The following is a 24,121-nucleotide window of genomic DNA, read 5'->3' as shown; positions in this document are numbered from 1 at the left end:
GATGCAGCCGCCATCAGATCCTCACAGGTGATCTGCCTAAAGAGTAAAGTATGGTTTCCTTTTCTATAAAGAGAGCATGCAGAGGTAAACAGATCGACGCTTGTCCAGGCGACTTTTGACCTTCTCATATTAGAAACTGTGTGGCTGTTTTGTTCAGCCAGCCGAGCTGTTTAGAGCAATAAGCTGAATGTCACCTGGTTTGACTCCACACATGAAAAGAAATATATCAAAGAAAACGTATTGCTCTGACATTTTGAGGCTGAGAAAAATCTTTCATTTGTGAGGATTTCCATTTTCTACTTATGTTGCGAATAGTGTATTTTTCTTGTGCAGCTTGAAGGGGTGAAGGAGCTTTTCTGTTGCTTTGAGATGATTTCCAACAGCACACAGAAATGATTCGCTTCCTGTGATTTCCTGAAGGATTCAGCAGAACTCCTGATTTCTTTATTGAGGACTCAGGTTGAAGACATTGGCTCACAACAACTGTTCCATTGTGGTAGATTGACTCCAATCCCACAATATGGTCTATTTTGAAGGCATCACTGAAAATCTCCCAAACTGCAGTTGGACAAACATTCAATAAATGACATGGACTGTTCAAAAATAGAAAAAAAAACCTTACAATTTAGTATTTTCATTTTTCTTCCTATTCTCCAGATGATATGGATATAAAAAGCAAGTTCTGACTCAATCTTAATTTTATTTTTTTCCCTTTTTTTCATTTTTGTCAATAATTTAACTTTGTTGACACAACCACAAGGACTAGTATTGGTAAATGAAATGCTAGTGTCAAGCAAAGTGGAAGTGTTTTACAAATTAGAAGTGAAAAACATTGTTGGGGCTTCATAAATATACGGAACTGTTTAAACCTAAAAATGTATGATTTTTTTTAATGCCAAACTGGTTCAGAATCCAGGTTTATTGGAGGGTAAGAACCAGGAAGGATGCTTTAGCCTCACTTTCCCCTGAACTCACATCCATCGGTTGAAGAGAGTTTTGGCTTCGGAGGCTTTTGAGAACAGCAGACTCGGAGAGGTATGAGATTGCAGCTCAGAACAACAAAGATCTCTCTGTGTCGACCTGGAGACAGAACGTGCATGTGGGGAGGGCTAGCGGGTTGAGGGGGGGGGACCTGGCTTCAAAATGTGGGTTTGGAAGAGGGGGCTCATTGTCAAGCACTCAGCGTGTCCAAGCGCTGCTTTGGAAAGGAGAGAATGGGGAGGGAGCCAGCAGAGGGATCGCTTTGCAGAGGAGGATGTTTGAGCACAATGACCCTTGTGTTCTCTGGTGTCTACCTGACTTGATGGTGTGTGTCAGTGGGTTGAGGGTGAGGACTGTGACGTGTGATTTACCGTGCTAGCTGGGGTCATTACACATTTGTGCTCAGTGTAATGGCCTGAAAACAACCAATCAGCTTTCTTCACTCAGCTTAGAATCACCTGTCTGTCATTGTAAATATCCCAAAAGTCCCAATCCAATCACCTTTTGATCTATTCGAAAAGTGTTCCTTGTGCTATTTTAATTATGAAATTATGAAAAGAAACAAAAATAATAAACTGTGTTGTTTTATGGACATAGTTTCTGCAGAGTGGCAGAAGTTCATTAGAAATTCACCTCTGAGTTGTGAGCGGGAGTGTTGGCACCATTGCTAAGACCTTGAAGCAGGAAGTTTGTGGCCCACCCTGCATATTCTCTGCGTCAAACTGCATTTTTTCATCTGCTCCTGATTCACAACGATTTGGATAATAAAATACTCAGAAATGCTATTTTAGGCTTAATTTTAAGTATTAAGTGCCAGAACATGTTAAAAAAAAAAAACAACACAATTTTTGGGGGTATTTAATAAAAAATTACAGGTCATTTCGTCAAAAATCCACATCCCGACCTGTTTTGAACTCAGAATTCAGCTTTCTGAAGCCCCGTGGATTTTGGAATTTTTTTTTCATGGAGAGCCGCTCACTGACTCAGGAATGTTGCTTCATTTGCTTCAGTTTCTTCTTTTACGCACGTTTGATTTATTCTAAACAATTATAAAATATCTTTACTGTATTAATCTGAAAAGGTTTTCATTGCAGTAATTTTTTTTGTCTTTAAATGTTTCAGAAACTTATGGCAAACTTTACCTTTAAACCCTGTTACTTTGTGGTGGGTTTATATTATAAGATTACATTTTTTTGTATGTATTCTAAATGCAGCCTTCATCTGGACAGTACGGTTTCCCATTTCTGCACAAAATCCTTTGTTGGTTTCTACTTTGATCAGAAATAATGACCAGAGTTGATGTATAAGTAGATTTATTTGGTTCATTAAAGTAAACTCTACTTTCTCACTTTTTCCTGTTTGCACGGCAAAAATGCAACTTTGAGTAAAATTGAGTAGATTTGACCACATTTGGAACTATTTTTACCCTGCAAATATCAGGACTATGTACAAAAGTACACTTTTTTTTCTTAAAAATGAGATTTTATGAAATATAAATCTTTTTACTTCGAATGAAAATAGCCAAAGTTTAGAGGAGGCTTCAGACTGGGGGTTTTGGAAAAAGGAATTGAGTCTGTGAAAGTGAGGTTTCCAGATGGTGTGAATATTCTCTCTTGTTGTTTTGACGCTGACTCTTTTCAGCTCCTATTTCTCCCATCAAATCTCTTCTCCCCTGCGCTGTACCATGGAAACAAATGAAGGTCTTTTTCTAAAGCTGCCCTGCATCAGAAAGTTGCTAAATTCTACTAAATGGTTGCAATCTGGAGCTCTGATCTCGTCCTAAAGGAGCTTTAAAAGTTTAAAGCCATTAATGGCCTCCAGATGATCAGATCATGACCTGCCTTTAAGACGCAGCGTTCGGCCTGTGAGGTCTCCATGGGCTAATCTGAATGTAAACAGTGGGCGTCACTTACTGGATAAATGGGTGGTGGGTGTGGATGAAAGCCCAGCAGCATGGTGTAAGACCTCGAGTTCTGCCCCTTACCTCCTCAATAGAGCTAAACTAATCTGGGTCAGCTGGGGGACTGTCTGTCTCGCTCTTTCTCGTTCCCATCCCAGCGCCTCAGCGGTTCTTGTTCAAGGACACTCTGACGAGACACATGGTTGTTGATGCGCACAAAGAAGAGCTGACCTTTGAGCTGGAGTGTCATCTGTCAAAGCACTTGGCGAAAGCCTTCTGTTAGCGCGTGAAGGACTGCATCCAAACGTCTGTCTTGTTTTGGCATGTCAGCCTCTCTTTGCGCTCCTTTCAATCCAGGTACTGTGACCTAGTTACATATGTTAGAGCGAAGATTTGACTCTCCTCTGCCAGGATTTGTTCGCCACAAAGGGCCCGCTGAAAATCAAGGGTGCTCCACGTTTGGGTCTTCTTCTTGTCTCTTCATCTCTTGTGTTTGTTTCGCCGTAATTCCGGAGGGTCAGGGTGTCAGCCGCTGCACAATGGGACAGCTGTATCCAGATCAGCCAGTGAACCACAGGCCCCTGGGGGTGGGATTAGGCCAATTAGGGGCTGTCAATCACAATGACATGTCATGGACAGCCAGATCAATACAGGAAGAAATGGACAGGGGGGGTGGGGGAGAGGGCGGGACAGATTGGAGGATGGCAATGGGGGGGAACTGGAAGAGTGGGCGAAGCGAGAATGAGTAGTGGCAGGATGGAGAGATGAAAGGAATAGGCAGAGGAGGGAAAGAGGTGAAAAGGCAGAGTATTTTACGATACCAAACAGCAGTGGTCCCCAACCTTATTTAGGGTTTAATGTCAGACAATATTTTCACGGACCGTACAAGACCGAAGTGGGGATATGAGTCATTTCTTTTTTAGAATACTCCTTAACTTTGAGGGTAAAGTTTATCTTCATCCTCTGTAAAACATCTGCAGCAGCTTTAAACTGTATTTGTACACTCGATTCCATGTAGGAAAATTATTATTTTTATATATAGTATAGTATAGTAGTATTTTATAGTATAGTATTTTTATAGTATTAAAATACGATGTAGATTTTCCCTGAACCCAACTCTCACAGTGGAAGCTTAAAAAGTCAGATGCCTACTGCAGCTTTATCCGACTTGTAACCCTTGTGCTATCCTAGGCAGTTTAACATTGGGAGTTGGGTCATTTAGACCCACTAGACAGTGCTCTGAACCTTTTTTCTTCCATGATTTCTGATCTTCACTGGTGTCCATGGATTACATGAAATCTTTCCACCTTTATCCACCTTTGTCATGGTAGGGAGAACACGTCAATGTGAGGGTGGGGTCATCTAAGATAGCACAAGGGTTAAAATCACTGAAGAAGTATAAATAAACTATCCAAAGAACCAATAAATCAACGTCAAACATGAATCCATGTGATTATTGTGCTGCTTATAAGCATTAGTGATCCATCCATCATTTACATAATTTAAACATGCTATGATCACCGTGTACGTGATACGAACGTTTTACATTTGTGGTACATGCGGGAAAAGTTTGTTTGATTTACATGGAACAGTAATGGAAAGCCAATCAAGCAGAATTGTGTCAGATTTACATAACAATTGCGTATAAACTACATAAAATACGCTGCGTAACTCTCAAATGACAAACTATTTTGAACAACCTAAACCTAAAGACAAACTTGCTGAAACCTTAGACGGAAATCTGCGAATGGCGAATGCAACACACACTTAGAAATGATGTACATCGCGTATGTATCAGGGAATGCTGTATGTGACACGGCCTTTACTGACGTATCCTGCTGTTACTGTCAACGTCCTTCTTTTTAGCTCAAACCGTTTTTTAACGATGTGGAATAGTTTCAAACTATCTTACGTTTGTTACTTCTTCTTGACAGATAAATATGTTAGTTAGATGTTTGTTTAATCCTCTAAAAATGCATCAATGAAAGTCTGCAATGCTGCAGGAAATACAAAAAAACAAAAATAAGATGATTATGTGGAGCAAAATAAAAAAAAATGCAGGGATAAATAAAGACCAGTGCATTAGTGGAGCATGTAAAGACGTGCATCCCCATTATCCCGTCCCTGTTATAATTTCAATTGTGGACAGGATTGAAGTAGTTTATCATGGTGAGGTGGATCATGAGATATAACCAGCAGATGACAGCTGAAAGAAGAAAAAAAGTTTGCAGTGGAGAAAAGTAAAAACTGATGTGAAACAGAAGATAGTAATGAAAGGAGTACAGCTGGTTAGTAAAGGCGTAAAAGCTCCTATTCAGGAAGTGGGATCCATTAATACAGGAAATACTTTGAAAATAAATGCGGGGCGTGACAGATATATTAAAACTTCTTTCTTTTGCACATCTGTCACATCCAGAATATTGAGATGGGATTAATTCATCACATAAAAGCCCCTGTTCTGCTTTTCCACCCAAAATTTTGGGTTTATTGAGCTACTACTGAATGGACCGCAGAGTCAGACTACAGAGCTGCATTGACGGAAAAGAAGGGATGCAGCGGAAGGAAACAGAGGAGAGGAACTGATGAGAAAAGGGATCGGTTGAGGGTAAAAGGAAAATCGGGGGGAAAAAGGAGAAAATGGAGCAGAAAAAGCTACATTTGGGATGGGGGGGCAGGGAAAGGAAGGATGCACGTGGCACAAAGACGACAAAAAACAGAGATGCTCTTAAGAGTGATGTAGGGATGGGAGAGGACAATTATAAGATGAAGTGAGGATGAAGAGGAGGCTGTGGGGAAAAAAGAGAGAATAAAAGGCCAGATGAGTGAGAAAAAGAAGGAAACCGAAACCAAGAGGATGTTTTTGTTAGAATAAGATGCTTGGAACATCTGGAATGACTCTCCAAAACTTCTCTGGCCTTTAGAAACTGAATGTGTGCTGATAGAGGGGAGGATGGGGGTTTGTTAGTCTAAAGCAGCGACGCACACAGACGCACCGCAAACACGCCTGACACACTTACACACGCCTGGACGGACTGTAATCAAAGGTTTGATGAAGGAAAAAGGCTGAGACTGAAAGAAAAAGAGAGAGGTGGGGGTAGAAGGACAGATGGACACAGATTTGTTTCACCTTTGTCCTCAAGGCCACCAAGGGCCAGCAGTCGTCATGGGGAGGAATGTTTAATTTCCACATTTACGTCCTCAGATCACTCATGTGTTTGCGTGGAGGTTCTACAAAATCTAGTTTTCTTATCGGACACGGAAAAAGTGGAGGTCATAGGAGTCATGCATTCTGAATCTGCTGTTGTTTTTCCCTTTAACTAATGTTTAATGTCTCTCATTGCCTTGAGAGACACTTTTAATTCTTTTAACCTTTCAACCCATCCTACACCTTTTTTTTTTTTTGCAAAAAAAGCAACTTTTTTGCAGTTTTGGAAATCATTTATGCTGAAGCTTCACACAAAGACTAGAAACTAAAACAAATTCTGCCATCATAAAATTTATATAATCCTGTTTAAAAAAAAGTTGATTTTATTTTATTACTATTTTTTCATGTCAGTAGTTGCTACGACTTCTCCTGAATTAGTACTATTTGTTATCTATTATTTTGAAGTTTGAAGTTTTATCTGTTGTTTTTTTAATCAATTGGTTCTTTTTCTTCTGAAGTAACTCTTTTGTAAAAAAAAAAACAAGTTTTATATATTAAAATATGATTAATATAAATTAAATAACTTATAAATATAAATCAAAATATTATATATTTGATATTTTTCAATCGTTTTAGAGTTAAGCGTCGTGGCCAAAACAGTCACATTTGACGTCCGATTTTGATCTATATTTTTTCTGCCTCCTTTTAGATTATTTAACAAAAATAGAAATGACGGAATTTGTTTAAGAAATACTATTTTATTTTAACGTTTCTTTTGGTACTTGGCCTGAACACAAAGTAAATACAAGCTGTAAAAAATGTTTGTAAAACGCTGCAGCAGGTGTTTTGTAAGCTGCTGCTAGCTTTAGCATTTTGTAAAGACTTTTCTCACTCGACAGACCGTCTGTATCAGGTTTGGAAATTATTAATACTCCCACTTTTGTTAGCAACAGCCTTCAGACAGATTTTGCTGTGTGTGGTTTGTTGCTCTAACTCTAAAGTCACAGAACCGAAGCAGTTCCGTAGAACTCTTCTGTTTCAAGAACAGGCTTTTGCTAGCTAGCATTTTGACGTTTTGACGGACTAACCTTTTTCGGAACAATAGAAGCCCAAATGAAATTCAGACTTTCCCCAAAATAAATATTCCTAAACAACAAATATGAATGTATCTGTAAAATTGATTTATCGCCCAACCCTAATAGGTTTACCTCTGAATTTCCTGTATTAATGCATTTAATCTGTGCTGTATTTCTGGCGTAACTGTGAGATCCGATGTTTTCCCTTTTTATTATTTTGTGCTTTAGGTGATCAAACTAAAGGAAATGAGTCATCTGAATGTCTGTCATTCTCCTCTTATCTTAATCTGGACTTTTTAAACGTCTGCTCTGTCATCCTTTCACATCCTGAAAAGCCCTTTTTCCACCCATTTTAACCCCTAAGGAGGAGCTGAATAATTCATTGGGCTTCGCTGCCACCACTTTTGCTGATGGGTCAGCCACAAAGCCATACATTTGTAAATGAGGCTAATCCACCTTTATTAGGGGTTAGTCCCCTGCATGTGTCCGTGTGTGTGAGTATGTGTGCCAATGTGGTTTTCGTGGTGCCGTGGGGACATTTTTTTTAACTCTTTTGTCTTTTCTTTTTACGTTTTTCATAAAGCCACATCATGAAGGTAAACTTAGTATCTGTATATAATGCATATAAAAAGTAAAAACCTTCTTTAGATGAAGTATAGAATCTACACAAAAGTCATGCAAGCCACAGTGGAGTCCCCTAAAGTCAGTTATCTGTGACTGTGTGTGTTCCTTTATGAGTTCAGGTGGGTCAAGCTTCCTGGTTCTAAAGACAAGAAGTGTTTTGTGTAGGAAGAATTGTGTGTGTGTGTGTGCACGCGCACAAGTGTGTGAGTGTGCTAGCTGTAGAGTGCTGCCAGGATTTGTTGCTGCGCTACCACAATGACCCTTTCATCCAAAGAGCCATCTGATTGTGCGTCTGTGTGTGTGTGTCTGCACAGCCATGAATGTGTCTGTGTGTGAGTGATTTTGCAGCCCCCCCCCCTTTTTGTGCGACTCAATCTCTTTATCTGTCCAGAACAATAAAAGATGGAGGCCTGAAGGCACAAACCGACAGACAACTGGAAGATAAGCAGGCTGACAGAAACACCGGTGAATGTGTCGACGGCGGGTCACTGTGGTGGCCCCCAAACTCACAACGTTGAGAGGAGGCCCTTTTTTTGTTAAGAGCGGTGTCTTGAACTGGAAACAGCTTTGAAATTCCTCAGATGAGCCACACTTCTGAATGCAAATGTGTCCACTTGCGCGATGAACGGAATATAAACGAGAATTTACTCATCCTTGAGAGGGAGAGGAGGGAGTCAAGGCAGCGAGGCAGAAAAGCTCCGTGGATAAAAGTGCATTAAGGCAAATACAGGTGGGAACAGACAGAAAATGCTTAATTAGTTAGCAATGAGGCAGATTTTCAGTTGACGAGAACAGACTGAAATGAACGGCTGTAGCTGTTTGTGGAAAAGTTACTTCCACCTCTGGGAAGCTCAAAGATGGAATAGCCTTAAATCATATCCACTTATATATATATATATATATATATATATATATAAATATAGGATATTTTGGCTGAAGCATATGCTCCTGAGGTTTGTCAGCATTTTCCAGACATTTCGGGTACTGACCATGGAATTTTAAAAAAAACACAGGGAGGGGAAGGAGAGCAGGGGAACTGCGGTTTGTAGGTGGAAAAAGGAAGGAAACACGACAGAGAAATAGAAACATCAAAAAAAAAGAAGAAAAAAAAAGAAAAAGCAGAAGCGACTCCGGAGTGTGTGGTTGGAAAGGTTTGTGTGGAGCCACAAACAGCTCTGTTGAGACAAACCTACTCTGACAGCAATCACAGACTCAAACTACCTACTTTGATGGGATTCTTTACTTCTTTCTCTCTTTTTTCTCCTTCCCCCCCAAGACTCCTAATTTGATGAGTTTTCCATGGTTGGGGCCCCGGCTCCTCCATGTGCATGAACTGGTGTGTTGTTTTGGCAAAATCCCAAGCTATTTTTGGCACTAGATGCATTGGGCATGCTAAGCAATGTCTGGGTTCAGTGTGTCCACCCCCACCTCCCCAACTACTATTACTCATATTTCATATGCTCTCCATTTTCCATGGGCAAACGTTTGGCTCAGCCCAGCTTCTATTTCTCCTTTTCTTCATCTCATAACTGTTGGTGAGGAACCCTCGCTGAAGTTATTGCCCTGAAACCACTGCTTCTGCATTCACGCTCTGCCTTTACATCCAAAGAAAAGCCTCCCCTAAGCACAGTCCTCATCTCAATTTCATTACGAGCGCCAAGGTCACAGCGTTGCTCGTAACGTCAACTCTCAGCACAAACACCAGATGAAAGTCACAGAGGAATAGATGTGAAGTTTCTTTGGCCTTTCAAATGCCAAAACTCATTTATAAGGCGAACAGTTGTACACATTTTGATGTGTGTTTTGTTTCACAGACCCATTTCTTTTGTGAGAATACAATAATACTGAAGGGGGATGGTTAGTCACAACTGCCCTTGTGTGTGGATGGGCCGTCTGTGGGCGAAAAATGGGCAAATCTGTACAGGGCACGCAGGTGGTCCTCACGAAATTGTAAGATTGTAGACCCCTCGGTGGCCCTGCAGGACAAAAATGTTCGTGCACATTTTCTTCTACAGGCACGAGGCTTCTGCAGGTGTGTCGTACAGATGTTTCATTTTTAAATCCCCTGCCATACCTGCATACTACACAAGGGACCTGGAAGTGCTGTCCAGTGGAGAAGTGCATGCTCTGTGCTTAGCTGTTAGAATGGAGGAAATTAGACAATCAGTGGGTAGTGTGTGAGGGCAACCCACGGGCGTCTTATGGGCGCTACACCTCACCTGCACACCCCATGCATGCAGCGTTTGCGTACATATGACCAATTTTGGTCAGCTGGCTGTGTGACACTGCCTGTACATTATTCTTACAAATACTTCACTTACCGCACGCACGACAGTGCTACGTTCCATTTTCATGACGTCCCATCAGGTGGCTTCACAAGTCACAAGGTCGACCCCCGTTCGGGCGCATGTGACCAAGCCACGAGTTAGCATGACATTTAGTTGAAACAAAGGGGACGCACTGAAAAGGGATTTGGTTGTGCTTGGGTGGTCCGGTAAGGGCTGTGGATGAGGAAGTCCTGCTGTTAACCCTTGTGCTATCTTATGGGGTCCAGATGACCCTACCCTCACACTGACATGTTATCCCTACCATGACAAAGGTGGAGAGGAGATCACAAATCATTGAAGAAAAAGGGTTCAGCGTACTGTCTTGTGGGGTCCAGATGACCCCACAAGATAGCACAAGGGATATTATATTAGTGGATGTCAGAGATTTGAGGTAGTAAAGAGCTCCATGCAGGAAGCAGACAGAGGCAACAAGAACAACAGCTCATTTGCATAACACTACAGTAAACTGCAGTTTGAGGGAAGCACGTTTTAATGATGCGTGTGCTGGACCCGCAGGGAGAACCCGCAGGAGGTAAAACACACACTGGCGCAGAATGAGCGGCTAACAAACGAGGCGACTATGATGCAGACAGCTCCTCTGTTTTTCTAGTCTTTTCCGTGGCTGTTGTTTGTTCCTGGTGAACAGTCTGCAGCAGCCGGCAGTCTCCCCAACAACAGACAGGAAGCCACTAACCCGGCTCGCTTGGTGCATCACAATACAGTGGAATGTTTGCCAAAATAAAAGCCTTCTTTGGCGGTTGGAATTCTTGGTGTGAGAGCACAAAGTTGGCGGAAAGACTTACTGAATGAGTTAAGGCAAACAAAAACAACCTCTGCGCTGAGACACCGAGAGACTGAAGAACACATTCAGAAAGGCAAAGATGTGCCGGTGATGTATCTGAGCAAGAGCTTTCCATTCTTTTCCTGCAGACGCCTATAGATCTTGTGACTATCACATCCGTTTATTTTAGTCAACCACATCTGCATTCAGCCTCAACTGCATTCAGAGTCATGTACTAAAATCATGAAAAGGTGCTGAAAAGAACATTGAAACATAAAACTGTGCAAAAATCCCAATTAAAAATCAAGAGTGCAAGTGAAATACACAATGTAAACCTGAGGATTTTGTGCCTGTACATATAATTCAATTTAATTCACCTAAATACACGTAAACACACAACTGAGTTCAAACAGGAAAAGTTCTAACCAATCAGTTCATTTTTCTGAACCAAAATGCTGTTTTTGTGATCAAAGTAAATCTTCCCTTTAACAACTGTCACACTGATATGCAATTATTGTTAGACACACATCTTTAAAGACTTTTAGTAGCTGTTATGATGCCGAGCTTTAGGATATATTTTTATTTTTTGTCTTTCGGCTGTTCTCTTTGGCCGCTACAGCGAATCATCTGCCTCCGTCCGTCTAATCTTATCCTGATTGTCCTCAGAGAGTTCAAAGAGCTCATTTTACAACACATGCATTGCCACAACATGCAGCAACTGAAAACTAGAACAAAAAAAATTCAGAGAGTATCAACCCTGACAAAGCAACTTTAATGCAAAAATGAATTTTGATGACTGATAATGTGTTTTTTAATAGGGTTTACATTGGTTTGTAATGTTTCTGCCTCTTTGTAGTGTTTAAGTGATTATAACATTTAAATCAAAAGTTACACTATAAATAAGTTGTCCTTGGCAAATATAAACAAATGACAGCATAAAATAAATAATGTAGATATCTTAACGTTTGATCGCACCTAATTCACAGAGGGGTAGCGGTAGAAAGGGGCGTGTCAGGGCCGCCATTCCCACTGCTTTTTGGGAAATTATTATTAAGATTACCTGGATCAGGTGTTTAACAATTAAGGAGCTTCAATGACAGGTTAGTTGGAAACCATGGAGGCCTTGAGTTTGAGACCTTGGCTTAGCGCTCCCACCCGACAGCAATAAGACACTGGTCCAAATCCCAGCTGGGACCATTCTGTGCGTCCGAGCATGTGTGGGTTTCCTCCGAGTACTCCGGTTTCCTCCCACACTCCAAAAAGTTAATGAATGGATCTTGCTTGCCCAGCAGTAGCTGGGATAGGCTCCAGCAACCCTGGGACCCTAAAGGGTTTCAGAGAAAGTGTGCTTATCATGAGAAGAGGCACTGACTACTTTGAAACCCTTTTCTTTACTTTTTATTGTACAGTGTCAAACTTTAAATGTTTTTCATGAAGAAAACAGATGAGCAACACGTTTAGAAAAGAAATAACATTTTTAATTTCACAGAGGGATGTATCAGTCATTAGATTAACACCCCCCTTTATATTTTCAGCATCAACATAGTGATCAACATAACCTTCTTTTTTTTTTACTCAAAAAAAAAGTTCATAATTAGTGATGTTAGCCTTTTTTTGAGTCTAAAACAAACGTCTGACGTCACTGGAAATACAACATAGGTAGACTTACTCTACACGGAGGAAAGATGACAAAACATTAAAGCTGCTTGTATTCACAAGAAAACAGGCAGGAGAAAAAGTGTGTGTGTGTGTGAATGTGTGTGTAGGTGGCTTAGCAGGAGAGCTGCAGATCTGTCACGTAAAAAAAATCCCGTTTCTGTCATGGCTGTCCTTGGAGGAGCCACTCTGGGGGTCTGCGCCGCTCCTCCCTTTAATTATTCCTCTCAGCAGTCAGGGTTGTAGCTGTAAACAACCAAACGTTTAGGTCACAAATTCATCTTCAGAAAATCCCAGTTGATCTAAAAATACTGGCTTAAAGGTCTAAAGGCACCTGAGTGATTCGTCTGGATGTTAAATCACTCGGAAGAGAAACCTTGAAACTGCAGAAAAGAGGTTACAGAAAATGGAAAAAAAATAATTTTTACTGTTTTCTGTTTGTTCTAACAACAAATACAAAAACTAGAGACCCCTAGATATTATGTTTTAATGCCAACTTGTCAAAGATTGACTTTGGTTATAAACTTTTCTTTATGCTGTTTGTAGCAGAAACATTCAAACTCTCATCGTCTTAAACCAAAATGACTGTAATGACGACTAGATATGTCATTTTCCATAAAACCACGTTTTTCTGTGAATCATAACACAGCTGGGGCTGTACTCATTTTAAGAAAAGGAAACAAAAAGTAGAAATAACTTGACACTGAGGTGGAGGGACTGTCCACACTTAGCTGGCTAAGATATTCCATGTGAAAAGAAAAATGATAGGCAATAAACATGTTGGGGAAATGTTAGTTCCTGGGAAGTTTAACACTATATACATATATATATATATATATATATATATATATATATATGTGTGTGTGTGTGTGTGTGTGTATGTGCACCAAGGTCACTTCAAATTTGAATTAAAAGTTGACAACTTATACAGTATATTCAGTCAAAAAGGGTATGTTTATGTACTAATTAATCAAAAACTACACAGTAAAAGTACATAAATCTTTGTGAGATGACTTTTAGAACAACTTTAGACTAATCATGGCCATGAATTATGCACCAAACTTTATTCAAGTTAAAACTGGACAATTTTTAATAATATATCATCACTTAAATTTACTATGTTTATGTACTAATAACTCAAAAACTACAGAGTAAAAGTACACAAACCTTTGTAATTATATCATTTTTGCCATTTTTGAAAAAAAGAATGAAAAAGAAAACCCACAGAAAACTAGTCTAATCTGAGGGAAACAAATCTTACATTAATCAATATATAAAACTATAATCATATTTAATTTTAAATAATGAAAATAACAGACAAAAACAGATATTTAGCCTTGAAATGAAGGGAAAATATGTCTTTTCTTAGCATCCTTTTTTAGGGCCTTGAAAATAGATATATTTTATATATTTCACTCGCTGTATTGTGAAAGAAGTATTTAATTTATGTTTCTTTTCTTTCTTGCAGTCATTCTATCTTTTTCAAAGGCTTTATTTGCTTATGACAAGGATACAAAAGTCCTCACACACAAAAACTATTTCAGTTGACATAATTCTGACATCAAAAAGTGAATAAAGACGCATAAAAAAAAAACACTGTGAAAAGAAAATTATTTTCCCTTTTAAGAAAAGCCTTCCATGAAGGAGATGACTCCTCCAGCAGATAGTTCAAATTCTTGATCCAGAAATCAATCAGAGGCTTCATTTTGCTCTTTTGAAAATATGTTTAGCTTGATGAGAATGCTTTAACCCCGGTTAAAGTGGTTTATGCCAGGTGGAGTATCCATTTAACGTCCAACGCATAACCTTATCAATTCTTAGACTAGAGTGGGATTTCATTTTAAAGGCTTGTAACGTTACTAAAGCCAACAGTGGGCTTTAACCTGTTCATAAAACCCTAATTTTCCAATTTAGCCAAACCATTTTTCTATCCAGATATAGGCAGGTAGTGTCACAGCGGTCTTGTAAAAGCACAAACAGACCTTTGAGATCTGCTGTAACCGAACCCTAAAAATAGGTGTGAGTGAAGGAACAGGTTGATGCCCTCCCAGAGAGTTTTGTCCTGGTTTTTATTTCCTTTACTCCGCTTATCTGCAGCCCAGGACACACCCAGCTTCTCTGGACTCTCTCATCTGTCTTCATCTGAAACTCCGGCTCTCTCTGCGAACCCCCTGGGGCTGTTTTGAGAGGATCTGTGACAGATTTCGCTGTGCGTGCTTGTAGCTCTGCAAGCTTTGGGGACAACGACAAGCCGATTGGGCTATTCATCATCAGGTTGGACTTTACAAACAAGCTAAGCATTTTTCCTCTTTGTGTTCGTCCACGCGTCTCTTGACCTAAATAAAACATCCAAATAATGACAGATTAAAGAAAAATCCTGCGTTTGCTCTCTAGCATCTTCTGTAGCTTCTCATTCCTTTCCTGCTGCAGACATGTTGCTGCTGGCACAAACTCTTTCTGCTTTTACGTCTTTATTTACTTTAATTGGGCTTATGATGCCGATGAGAAATGAATTTACTACCTTCCCACTATTGCCTCATTTGTTATTCTGGATAGGAATTTTACTTGCTTGTAAAAATGTAAATTAATTAGTCTATGTGACAAATTCCCATGGAACGAAACTCAAACCAATTAACGTCTCATTAGGGAGTTCACATTATAAATGTGGGCACATCAAACTCATACCAAACACTTTGGCTTAATTGCAATGCCAGACACGTACGGGCAAGCAAAGTTTATTTATGGAGCATTTTTTGCCTCAAAGAATCCCAAAGTTCTTCACAACACAAAAAACGGATAAAACTATGAATATAACTGATCAAAGATCAAATAATCTCAGCAAGATAAAAACCTGAATTTAACTAAAAGCTGCTGGTATAAAAAAGTGCATTTTAAGGGCTTCAGTTGACTGGAAAGAGTGTTCCAGAGTCTGGGCGCCAACGCTTGGAACCCCCCCCCAGGACGGTCTTTGTTTTCCTCGTCTGAGCTGGAATCTGGATGAGAACTCTGGCTGAAAAAGTCCATTTATTGCTCACGTCTTTGAGGAAAAACGTTGTGTTGCAGAGGAGAAAAGGCGCTTTCAAGCTAAGTGGACCAATGGCTACTTTGTCGTACCTCATGGGCTGGATAAAGTCATCCTTGATTTGTAAGCAGGTAAATGCAATGCTAAAAGAACCGATATAAATCGTCAATGTTAAACATATGTTAAAACAACAACTACAAAGAGGCTATGCTACACAGCAGATGTTTACAAAAATGGCTACATCCGGTGAAGCTGTGACAGAAGCTAGCTACGTTTTGGCTTTGGAAATGGCCCAGCGTAGCTAGCCCTTCACCCCTGTGCTATCCGATGGGGTCAAGATGCCTACCATGACAAAGGTGGATAAAGGTGGAAAGATTTCATGTAATCCATGGACACCAGTGAAGATCACAAATCATTGAAGAAAAAAGGTTCAACGCACTGTCTAGTGGGTCTAGATGACCCAACTCCCAACATTAAAGTGCCTAGGATAGCACAAGGGTTACAAGATGGGGAGCTTGTAAAAGAATAAAAGCTGAAAGTAGCTGACATTGTTTGACTAGACTAGAGCAAAAGAAAAAGTTTGAAGAAATAAGTCTGTCAAACGATACAATTACTAGACGAGTAGCAGCATCTGGGGAAACATCTGGAGGGCCTGGTTAACTGTACAAATGACACTTGGTCATTTACGTTATTAAAAACAACTTTTTCTGTTTTTCCATTTTTTTCTCACCAAAATTAGCTCTCAGTCTAGTGTCGAGTCCGCTACACCAACTTTGAGACCCCCTGGTGTAAACAGAGAGCTCTCAATTATTCCTGATGGTAAGGGGGCGGGATTGCTCCACATCAACAGAACCCATGACTTACTGGTCTCAAAGCAGACACCGTTCCACTAAACCACTGTGCTATTAGAAATGATAACATGTCCATATTTCTTAATGAATAATAGATATTAGAGCAAAGACGATACAGAAAAAAAAAGAAGTTTTGTTTTAAATTGACAATTGTAAAGGTTTCCATTGGAGACATTTGACAGGAAAATGTAGGACCTTCATGCAGGGGGGGTTATAGAACACACTTTTCCATTCGACTGCACAGCATCCACAGCAAATGCAGCAGTCTTTGCAAATCACCTTGACCGGTGCAATTCAGCAATCCATTTCTGCATTCCGCCTGCAAGTCTGCAGCGGTTCGTGTTCTCCGTCCCACAGAAAAAACACAAAAGCGAGCTCTCAGAAGCACACACCCACACGTGGCCACACACGTACAGGCAGCAGGAAAGCCACCGCTCTATTATTCCTCTGAAGTAGCTTTTCAGTTCGGTGGCTGCAGGGAGCTCGTGTGTGTGCGGATGAGATTGTGTGACGGGTGGTGGGGGGGCGCTTGAGATGGAGTGTGACACAAACCTTTTTATAAAGCTGTCCCGCTATTTGAGAGTGGGCATGAGTGTGACTGCTGTTGACATTAAATCCTCTGTTTAAGTTCTTTTTTTTTCTTTCTTTTTTAAGAAAGGAACATAAAGGAGACGGGTGGAGACATATTTGTGATCACAGGTGGGAGGAGAGATTAAGGACAGAATGTGATTTCCTGGACTTTTTTTTTTTTTTGTGATTGGCAAAAAAAAAAAAAAAAATGCGACAAAAACATTCAGAAATAAAAACTTTAGAGCCGTCCCGACTCAGTCAGTGAGCAAAACTCAAGCAAACCAGAACAGAAGACACAAAGGAATTTGGTTTCAAACATCGTCTGCCGTGTTGTGCCGCTTGCACACTTCACACATCAGCTAACGTCACTGTTCATTAACAGGCAGATCCAGGTACCGGCACGGGGGGAGGTTTGGAGCAGGGATGCATCAGAATCAAAGAATTGGAAGGAAAACATTTGACACTTGCAGAGTGTTTAATGTGTGTTTGAAGGTGTTTGGGTGCATGAGCTGGAGCGAACACAGAAGGATGAAGCAGATTTCACTTTGACATCAACTTCGTTTAAGTTTTTCAACTTGTTGAGAGGGTGGAGAGAATGTATTCGCTGCAAATGCTACAATAACTAGAAAACAAGGCAACGACAGAGAAGGTTCTCCACCAAATGGCATTTTTTTTTCTATTCTAACGGCAGTTGAGGCTCTAATTGATGACGACAAACCCTATTTCCTAACCGCAGCATCCTCATTGATCCAGTTACTGCTGCTTCTCAGCTCCTCCGAGTCATTACTACCAAGATGAGGCCTACTTCTGAGAGGCAATGACTTCAACGCAGAGCCTCACTCAGCTCCCCTGAGACACTTCGATCCAAACACAAAGACCTGGTGGTGCAGGTCTGCAGAATTAAGTGTTGGTTTAGCCAAAATCTATTTTGAAACCCATGGTTGGGTATCATTTATCATCAAAAATCCAATCGTGAACAGTAATTTAATGATTATACGCATTCAGTTACTCCTCACAACAAGCCGCTGCCGTTTTGGAGAGGAAGAGGAACAAAAGTTTGTGCGCAAACAAAGCCTGCAACACACCAAACAGACAAGGATAAGCTCACATTCATGCGTACGATACCAGTTTAAAGACTCCTTAAACTGGTATCTTTTGTGTTTTAAACATGTTATTGTGGCATTTTTTCTGATGATATATATACCGGTATATATATACTAAAAAAAAAAAAAAAAAAAAAAAAAACGATGGAAAGACTTTGTGCGACACCAAACCTCCGAAGCTTCACGATGACATGTCCGGCTAACTAAAGGTGAGAGGATGCCCATGCAGCTCTAATACCTTCTCCTCTTATTCTGGTGTGTGCCGTCATCGATCATATTCCAGAGCAAAACTCCACTTCTTTCATGAGCCTCAAATTCATTTGTTACACGTTTGTTCCAGTTACTGGTGAACAAAGACACAAAATTAGGTTACCATTCAGTGACATGCTTAATAATTTACATTAAAAAGCTTGATCACACATCAAAGGACTTTAATTTGGAAAATATAAATAGAGTAAAGAGTGTCAATCATCTGAATCAGCCTGGCAGTAAATCTGCATGTAATCTGATTATTTTACACAGGAGATGGACAGGGCACTGAGGTTCAGGCAAAAGGAAGCAACAGATACAAAAAGTGACCAAAGCATCCAATGATGTTGTACCTACAATTGTTTTAAAGACCCACTCCAATAAAGATTGTGTTTTTAACATGCTCATGTCAATGATGGAGGACATATATAATGAAAAATTGAGCTCAAACGTGTATTGCGAATCCAAAGCAGAGTGAAAAAAAGCAGTTGGAAAAAGAGCTTATTTGTAATGTAGAAACAAAAAAGCTTCCCGCTCCAAATTATTTAGCAACGCAGATGGGAAGGGAAATTTTTACTGAACTAATGCTATAATTATAATTAAAATACCACTTGGAAAGCTTTGACAATAGATCAAGAGGTGATAGGAGAGGGACTTTAAGTAAATGGCATTATGATATGAAATATATATCTCAATGTTTGACAAATGTAGTGACATAAAGCAGCCAGAGTGTAGTCTTTGGTTTGCCCTGAGAAATACTCCATCACACATGCTTTTTGGGGTAATCAGATTACAAGGTAACTGGAAAACAACATTCAAATGGCAGCAGCAGCCTCCTATTCTGCTACTTGACCTTGAAATCAATTTCATGGCAGGTTACAGCATGCGTGTGAGTGTCCTCTTGCAGGGGTCATAACCCGAAGCTGCTGACTGTGTCTCCTTTCCTAAATGAAAAGGCTGTATCACATTACATCCAGCTCAAAGACACACGGTGGATACAAACTGCAAACAAAGTGCCTTAACGCACGGCACATCGTATTACCTGGATGAGGACAAAGATGTTGCAGGGAAACTCAATTCCTTTTTATCATTGGTGTACCCCCGACAGCAGCATTTACTCCAGTTATGCCTGTTAGATCTAAACGCTTCCCAGGCTCACTAAATGATAAAACAGTAAGGCTCTGATTCTGTACACGTTCCAATATCTCGTTACCGACTCTACAGCAACCGTTTTTTTAGAGTAATGTGGTCTTGGCTCACTACTATCCAAAAATGGATTCTAATTATTTTAGTCTTTATAGCTGGTGCGGCTTATTAGCTCCCACCACAACTTCCAAGCTGCCACATGTGGCACTGAAGTGCTCGTATGAAAATATCACAGGGAGAGAAGCTGGCGCCCGCTCGGAGCACCGCATCAGACGGCAGCTTAAGAACATGCCAAATTCAATTTAGTTTGGAGTTTACTGCCCGCCTCAGGTTAGGAGGAAGAGGAGGAGGTGCTGGGGGAAGTAATGACAGGATTGAGAGAGGGAGACAGGTAAAGGTAGAGAGGAGATTGAGAGTAATCGAGAAAGATAAATGAACGTCTATAAATGTCGCTCGTCTCAGCTGTGCCGCAGGGAAGAGCCCGATGATAAAACAAACAATCCATGGACCTAATGGACCTTTTTCATTTTTACTCCCTCCTCAGATGAGGACAGAGTAGAAGACAGGAACAGGGGCTTGCTTGGGTTTCTGTGCATATATTTGTGATCAGATGCAGTTTGAGTTCCACCCCTCCGATCTTCAGGAATGAACTTGACAGGAATTACGACGCGGAAAGAGTATGTGGTAGAATTAGCCGAGAATAAAATCGAGGATTTGGATGTCAGCCACGGCGTGAATGACAAGTTTCACATTTCTCATCATGTGATCCAAATGGCTCCAACTGTTTACTTTCCAAATTCTTATGTTTCCAACGGGAATGGCTTTGAAAGACGAGTTGCACTCGTACATCCGTAACCTCTGTTTCCTGAGAAGCTATTGGATGTCTTTATTCACCACTGCGTACAAAACGGGAGACTGATTCTCTCATGTGGACCCAATCTAAACTACTTTAGTTACTCACGGCTCAGTTACAGCCGGAGTTATACAGACAACACCCACACTTTAGGAGACCAAAGAGTAAAGGTGTCAGGTTATTGATCAGTCTATATTTTTACCCACAACTGTGATCATAAATTGAACGAATGCAGTGCCCACTTTCCATGGCGCCTTGATACACGCCTTTGCATTTTGTGACGTTATGTTTCCTCAGATAGTTCTGATGTGAAAGAGCAAAAAAAATGGAGAAAAATGGAGAATGGAGTCTTGGGTCATTTGTAAAGGTGCTATGGTGCGGTACACGTGGGGTTGAATGGAGATGAACTTTCTAAGGACCAATAAGTACAGGTGAATCATCGGGGCTGTGAGGGCATTATGAGGAGCACAGAAATAGTAGCTCACAGCACAAATCTGAATCTGGCATTTGTAGGCGTGGACAGTAGTTAATTCTGCTTAAATAAGTCCCTGCCACTATGTACGTAGAGGGTTAGCTCAAATATTAGCTTGGGTCCTAAGAGGTTAAGCATGGTTTATAGCCCAGTGCTTGCTCTATTACCCAGAACACACCAAAAATCCATTTGAATTTTCCAGAGTTTCCCATCCTGCTGGTGTTACAGTCTAAAAGACTTAAAACCATTCAAAAAAATGTATACTACATAATGAAGCAGTGCTCACATAGAGCTAAAGATGTCAAAACTCCATCAATGTAGCTTTTATGGTAAATGGCAGATGCCTATACAGTGCCTTACCACCTTGGTTTAAGGGCCAAAGAGCTCTACAGTCACAGTCCTGTTCACCCACTGATGACGGCTTTGCTGCCGAACACAACCTGTAACCACCAGTAACATCGTGGGGTTTAGTGTTTTGCCCAAGGACACTTTGATAGATGTACGGGAAAGGCAAACAACTGACTTCTGATCAGAAGTCGACCGCTTCACCTCTGCACCACGGTCACTTTGTGTGTTCATGTGTCAATATTACAAATAAACCTAGATGATGCTGAGCTGGAATCCTGTTTAGTAGTTGAGCCCTCACCTTTTCTCCAGTTCTATTCGCTTAGTAGAGTTGTTCAAGAATGTCGATCACAGCAGAGACAACCCCAAATCTGCACTTTACCGCGTCTCTGAAAGGGAGGGCCAACATGAACCACATGGCATAAAAACATGATGGAGATAGCTGAAACAAGTTGAGAATAGACACAAGAAGTTTCCTGGTGTCAAATAAAGATTTTAAATAGGAACACAAACAAATGTGATTTCATTTAAACTGAAAAGAATACATCCGACATGTTAAACACAAATGAGCAGACAAAAGACAAAGGGTTCAGTCTGTCTTACGTTGGCGAGAGTTAATATTGCTCACAGTTGCTCAGCTTAACTTTCCATTACTCAGACATATGGCGGTTGTGTCTTGCTGATTTATCAATGCCAGAGGCTTAAAGCGACTCTTAAAATAACCAGTTAAGTCGCCGTTAGCCTAAAAAACAAGCAGATGTACTGTAACTTTGAGAGCAAGCTACTTACAGAGTCTGCCTGCATCCCAGGGACTGAGCACAGAACAGAAATCCATAGACAGTTTTCTGCATCCCTCCGCTCTTCCTCTCCTCTCCCCAGTTGCCTTTTAGAGCTGTCATTGGAGAGTGACCTGCATTATCTATCTCTCACTCATTCGCTGCAGCTCTGTCTTTTTTTTCTGTCTGAATGGAGATTTAGATAAGAGAGTCTGAGCTGCAAGAGAGCACCCGCTGAATACCAAGAGCAGAGCAGGGGGACAAGGGCCAGATTTACGGAGCCATTTGCACCTCATCCTGCAAACGCACTGGTTCAGGTTATTCATCAGGCAACCGGGCTCAGAGGGCAGGTGGACGCGTAATCTGCAGATCATCTTCATTGTCAAGAGGGAGCTTTGCCTGCCTTTGTGATTTTTGCAGGCATGAGAGAATTATGCAAACAACAGGAGGATATATGATTAGTGTGTCTGTGCTAGATTTGCAGAAGCTGATGCTCTTTTGTCGAGTGAAGTTTTCTCCACAGCTCTGTAGTACTTTAAACTGTGAAAGTGTAGGATTTGGGAAGTTTGTGCACTGAAAAAGACGACACTGTTCTTTTGGTTTGGTTGTGTTCACATATGCAACGTGTCACTCTCATGTGCCCTTTCTGCTCACTGCAAGTTTTTCTTTTTCCTGCATTTGTCATTCCCGGTGTGTTCGATTCTGCATCTGGCACACACACACACCCACTCCAACACACACGAGGCCACCATTTGAAATGTCCCCATGGTGATCGATGAGGTGGTGATGGAAATGTCATCTGGTGCTAATACATTTATCATCGCTCATCCAGCCTCATGAATTTTTCCTTTCGGTTTTCAATCATTTTTTGCTCTTTTGCCACCAGAGCATTTGAATGCAGTGTTTCATTGGAGCAACTGAGCCGCTCTCAGAGGAGACACACTGAGAATGCAGGCCTCCGGCACTCTGACTGGACTTGCTAATTAGTGGGCAAGACAATGATAGCCCGTTTTTACACCAGTGATAAAAAAAGGAACCGGGAAACACTGACATGTTATTATAACTAAGCAAAATAAAAGTTGGACAAAATGTCTTTGAAAAAAGAAAAAGTGTTAATTGCCTAAAAACCAAAAACATGCCTGTATACTACAGTATTTTCCAGTACTAGTAGACGCACTCAAAAGCCTCAACATTTTTTCTAAAAAAAACATCAATCCATAGTGCTATTTTCTTTACGAATTGCACATAAGGTCATGTAATATTGTAAATATACTAACATGGCTAACATGTGGCACTGCCAAATTGTGTGTTTTTTTTTTACATTACTAACAAGGTTAAGAGTTAGTGTAGTCACCGTACTGTTTGTTTTAATGGTGTCAGGTTGGAAGTACGGTGTATTGTAAATACGCTAACATGGCTAACATGCAGCACTGCCAAATTGTGTGTTTTTTTTCCACATTACTAACAAGGTTAAGAGTTAGCGTAGTCACCGTACTGTTTGTTTTAATGGTTTTAGGTTGGAAGTTATGTGTATTGTAAATACGCTAATACAGCTAATGTGTAACTGTGTCGAACTGTGTATTTTTGGTGTTAAAGCCAAGGTTAGCGACATCGTTCTGTTTTTTTTTTCCATATGTCGGAAATAAGGGTTTGGTGTTATTGTAAATTAGCTAACCTATTGCACTGTTGGACTGTGTTTTTTCTTACATGTTACTGACAAGGTTAAGAGTTAGCGTAGTCACAGTACTTTTTGTTTTAGCGGAATCAGTTTGATTTTTTACGTGGTGCTAACAAAGTGAGAAGTTACGGGTATTGTAAATACGCTAATGAAGCTAACGTGTAGCTGTGTCTAATTGTGTTTTATTGTGTTACACACAAGTTTAGGAGTTAATCTATTCAAAGTAATGTTAGCGACATCATTCTGTTTTTTCATATGTTGGAAAAAAAGGTTTGGTGTTATTGTAAATGCGCTAACGCGGCTAGCGTATAGCAGTGTTGGACTGTGTTTTTTCTTACATGTTACTAACAAGGCTAAGGGTTAGCGTAGTGACTTCAACATATATCTAATCAATCTGTGTTTTTTAGGTGTTGCAAACAAGGCTGGGAGTTACAGGTATGGTGAACACGCTAACGTGGTGCACCTTGCATATCACATAAGTTGAGAAATGGACGGATCATTTACGGTGTGCTGTATATGTTTCATAAAGATTTTTTCTAAACGTAATAAGTAGTTGTTATAGAAAA

The 24,121-nt window shown here is 40.4% G+C and overlaps 1 protein-coding gene and 1 long non-coding RNA gene across 3 annotated transcripts in view; one reads left to right on the top strand and one right to left on the bottom strand.

The window, feature by feature from the left end:
- Window positions 1-24,121, top strand: part of cdh11 (cadherin 11, type 2, OB-cadherin (osteoblast)) — a 111,216-nt gene that overhangs the window by 11,701 nt on the left and 75,394 nt on the right. The window lies entirely within an intron of this gene.
- LOC105355733 (uncharacterized) lies at window positions 6,087-22,176 on the bottom strand. Its single transcript, XR_002291778.3, has 3 exons — window positions 21,891-22,176; window positions 21,403-21,490; window positions 6,087-12,736 (listed from the first exon to the last, which is right to left on the bottom strand). It is a non-coding gene; the product is annotated as an uncharacterized LOC105355733 (long non-coding RNA).

This window comes from Oryzias latipes, chromosome 15 (assembly GCF_053564925.1).
Source record: "Oryzias latipes strain Hd-rR chromosome 15, Olatipes_Hd-rR_3.1".
Classification (NCBI taxonomy): Eukaryota; Metazoa; Chordata; class Actinopteri; order Beloniformes; family Adrianichthyidae; genus Oryzias; species Oryzias latipes.
Note: the sequence above shows the minus strand (reverse complement) of the source record. Positions and strands in the feature narration are given on the sequence as shown.